This window comes from Abramis brama, assembly GCF_963993115.1.
Source record: "Abramis brama genome assembly, chromosome: 8".
NCBI lineage: Eukaryota > Metazoa > Chordata > Actinopteri > Cypriniformes > Leuciscidae > Abramis > Abramis brama.
In genome coordinates this window covers 5,257,254-5,262,218 of record NC_139970.1, presented here as the reverse complement: position 1 = coordinate 5,262,218, position 4,965 = coordinate 5,257,254, and positions in this window count along the sequence as shown.

The window sequence follows — 4,965 nt, the reverse complement described above, 5'->3', positions numbered from 1 at the left end:
TCCGATAATTATATATATACTGTGTGTGTGTGTGTGTGTGTGTAGTACTCCTCAAAAGAAGTATATAAAGTTATAGAAAGAACAACGCTAATGTGTATTTCCCATGAGTGAAGCACATCACGGGTGCGCCCCTTAACAAAGCGCGAGATGACGTCAGCACGCAGGTAGGCGTACCTTTAAGGTGAGTCAGCGAAAGTGGCCCTCCAAAAGCAGAATTGGACACCTCTGTTTTAACAAGAGCCTGGAAGAGAGCCGGCGTATTGGACAGGCCAAAGGGCAGTCTTGGTATTCAAAGTGCCTTGTGGGAGTGTAAAAGGGCCCCTATTATGCTCATTTAGAGGGTCATAATTTTGTTCAGGGGTCTACTAGAATACGTTTACATGATTTAATGTTCACAAAACTAAATTTTCTTGCAATATACATTGTTGCAGTACCTGTTTTCACTTTAAGTTTTGGTTTCTTAAAAAACCAGCCTTCCAAAAAGCCCAGTCTGCTCTCATTGGTCAGCCGGCTCCAGTCTGCTCTCATTGGTCAGCCGGCTCCAGTCTGTTGTCATTGGTTGTCAGTGTGTTTCGGAAATGTAACATCCCTTACCATAACCTTAGAGTCCAGAGGCGCTGTAAATACTGCTCATGCTAATTAAGGTATATAAGTTTGAGTCTGATAATGACAGAACAACAAACTGATCGACCCAAACCACCTTCCCAAGCATGACTTGTGCAAGATGTTTGTAGGGAGCATGAGTGACCATCCTCTCTTTCTGGCCCTTTCTCCAGCTGTCTTTCGACGACCATCTCAATAGAAGTGCCAGCATGTCCTGAGGGTGAGACCGTGGCATCAAGAAGGAAAGTCCTTGGTTTAGTGAGTTCCACAAGCTATAGTCTCATGAAATACAGAAATGTAAGGATGCTACAAATAATTCTAGTCATTTTGACCATCCACATCCATTCAACCTCACACCCTCTCTCAGAAACTCTGCTCTCTAAAGACTGCCAACAAATTCAAACATGCAAAATGATCCATATAAAACATTTCGAAAAAAATCTGTGTATATAGATTGCACTGACAAGAGCACTCATTCATCAGTAGATCAATGTTACACATGGTTATTCATATCTCAACGGTTTGTAGTGCATCAATAACCTTCTGATGGTGGTGTTGTGAATCACACAGTCCTGCCAGTTCCTCTCTACTAGAAGTGTCCTCAAATGTTATCTCTTTTGCATCAGACATGATATACATATATAATGTATACAGTGGATAGTTGCTGGACCTCATGCTGTAGTTTATCAGGGTTTCTTTTAGAAATAATGTAAAGTAAATAACACATCATCTTTACAATCAGAGATTAGACACTAGATGAGATCAGTGAATCAGACCACATATTATCATAGTGATTATGAACTTCAAATGAACCTTTCAACATAGATATACAATTCAAATATGGAACAGAAGCTCAAGGACATCGAGACGCTGTGGGAACTATATCCACAACGCCATAATAACCAATGCCTGTCTGTGTGAAATCATTGCGCACATTAAGATACAAGCACCCTAGACCCTGGAGTGGAGCCTAGATCCAAATTATAAAACCTCACAAATGTGTGAGGTGAGGACCAGCCTGCCACATCACAAATGTCATGAAGGGAGACACCTGACAAAAAAGCTTTTGAAGCAGCCATACTCCTGGTAGAATGAGCCCGGACAGTCATAGGTGAAGGCTGACCAGCCGCTTCATAAGTAAGTGTGATAGCCTCAACCACCCACTTGCTCATTCTCTGCTTAGATGCAGTGTACCCTTTTCTAGGTGACCCGAAACAGAGAAAGAGTTGATCTGACTTTCGCCACACTACATCTCTGAGGACATAAGCATCCAAAGCCCTAATAGTGCATAGCAGATTAAGTTTTTCCTGATCTGATGATAAGAAAGATGAAGGACAGAAGGCCTGCAGCATAATGGGACCCGCAACATTAGTTGGGACCTTAGGGACATAACCCGGCCTAGGGTGAAGGAAATTTTAGGCACGAAGGAGCAATCGATAAGGCTTGTAAGTCTCCAATTCTTTTGATAGAAGAAATAGCAAGGAGAAAGTTTTTAATGTAAGGAACTTTTTTGATAGGAAACCTCTTCAATAGGTTCGAAGGGAGCCAAAGCCAGGCCTTCAAGCACAAAGGCCAAATCCCAAGCCAATGCTGTGCAGTGAAGGCCTCAGCCCCAGAGTGCCATGAAGTGCCTTGTAAGTGCCAAGTGCCAACAGAGATTAAATACATAGGCTATTTTAGAGATAGTGCACAGATCCATTACTGTTTTCATGATACTGTCTGTAACATGCGTTTTAGTCTTAAGAAATAACCAGCTGTGTTAACGAGTATACTAACCAAGACCGAAATTTGTTACACAATTTTGCGTGTCTTTTTCCCATTAAAGCGATATAATCCGCGAAAAATAACTTTTGTTACTTGCGAGTTGTTTTTGAGGCGGCTTCACTGTATGTATGCACGCAGAGAAAACCATCTCTCTGAGAGTGCGCGAGAGTCTAGTATTGCAGCGCTTGACGCTTGCTTTGAGAAACACATTTTGAGAGACAGAGAGAGAGAGAAGGACGCAGCACCGCTGAACACTCATGCGGCTTGTGAAATTGCGTCTCGGAGAAAGTTTTAAATTGATTGATTTGATTTCATGATCTGTGTGGATTCATTTAGGCTACTCATACAATGTACATGCTAAAGTGAATCAATGTTTGTGGTGAAATTTCCCGCATTATAAGTGGGAGACCTGCAGGAATTATTAAAGGGGTGGTATAATGCCCCTTTTTACAATAGTAAAATAAGTCTCTGTTGTCCCCAGAGTGTGTATGTGAAGTTTTAGCTCAAAATACCCCACAGATAATTTTGTACAGCATGTTAAAGTTGTTCCTTTTTGAGGGTCATTAAAAACGCGTCGTTTCATGTGTGTCCCTTTAAATGCAAATGAACTGTTTTGCCTTTTATGTTTAAACTGGAGTCGGACAATGATGGAGAGAATCAAAAAGAAGCGACAACATGTAGAAGCAATTGGACGTTTCTGAATGGTTAGTTGATGAATTTATGTTGCTGATGTGGAGTTAACTATCTAAGTCATTGATTAGCATATTCTGTCATGATAATCTATAAAATCGCTTGTGTGGGAACTGTTGTAAGATGCAAACAGTGTGACATGCTATTGCATTTGTGTTACGTACTGTATTGCATGTGAAAAGAGGGATGCGACAGCTTGAGTAGACTCACAAATGTGCTCGACTATAACATTTCCTCTTCTCAACATGGACTGCGTGCTCCCGGGGGGCGGGGTTTATGTAAATTTTAGGTTTGGTGATGTCACTAACCCGGGAGGAATGTCGTGTAGTCCCTACCAGCCGTTTGTTGTAGCCCTTAAAAAACGATTTCTTTAAAGGGGAAATGAAGCAGTCAATCAAGTTTACATGATTTACAAGATGGATTTCCACTTTAATCAACAATTATATAAGAAACATGACAAATGTAAACATATAAAAGAAAAAAAAGAAAAACCGTTATATCTTTTGCTGCCAGGGCGCTGCCATTGTGTGCAGTATTCTAACGTGTGACGTCACGGGGTTGGTTGGCTTTAATAAACCTGGCTGAATGTATTAATATCACAACGTCAAACTGTCTACACCACGGAGTTTTGACCGCGAACAACTAACGTTAGGTACAGTCATTATTAGCTAACAGCTGTAAGCATGAACTAGCTAACACTAACTTAGTGTTTAGCTAACTTTAGTGGAGTTTATTAGTACCAGACAAAAAGACGACGTCTAACGTTAACGTTAACAAACTGCACATGGAAACATTGTTCGCGATGTCTGCCATCATATTCATGTCTCTTGTCAGCACCATGTAAGTTAGCATGTATTAATATATGCATTTGAGCCAATACGGCGTGGGAACCGAGCAGTGGTAAGTTACGTTGTTATGTCGAACAGCCGGTGGTGGTTTTGGGCAAAGAGCGGGTTGGTAAGTTGCAACGCGTGCGGCTGTTGTAATGCGATGCCCACCGTGTCAGAGTCCATCTGCTGTATATAACATCTAACGTTAGACTTCATTAGTTGTTCGCGGTCAAAACTCCGTGGTGTAGACAGTTTGACGTCGTGATATTAATACATTCAGCCCTATGATTCAGCCAGGTTTATTAAAGCCAACCAACCCCGTGACGTCACACGTTAGAATACTGCACACAATGGCAGCGCCCTGGCAGCAAAAGATATAACGGTTTTTCTTTTTTTTCTTTTATATGTTTACATTTGTCATGTTTCTTATATAATTGTTGATTAAAGTGGAAATCCATCTTGTAAATCATGTAAACTTGATTGACTGCTTCATTTCCCCTTTAAAAGCAAATAGCTTCCTTTTTTCTTTGAGCGTTGTAACTTTACAGATGTTGTTTATGCCTGAAACAGCAACATTACACACTTACTAAAGTTTGAAAAGTGAAATCATAATCAACCACCCCTTTAAAATACAATTGAAGTAGCTCCTTTTTAGGTACTAAATCGTCATCGGAGGCTGACATGCTGCTCTTACTCTCAGACAGGTGTTGTTGTTGTGCGCGCTAGGGAACGTAAATGCGCCATACGTCATTGCGTCGCTATATAATTTATATCTCGATATGACACTTTTTTATCATGTAAAAATGTATACCGGTGTTATCGTGGACCGTATGATATGGCACACCCCTAGTAAGCAGATATAGCCGCCAAATACACCTTTAAGATGGAAGGAGATAATCCAGAAGAGAAACATTCTTGCATATAATCAAGTATTGACCGGATCCAATTGACATTCTCTACACCAAGAAGAGAATAGTCTCTGCTTCAGTGCAAACAGTCTTCTTGTGGAGGGAGCTCTGGGGCCGGTTTCACAAAGCTATTTTAGACCGGTCTATAGTGTTAGACAAGTCTAAAATTT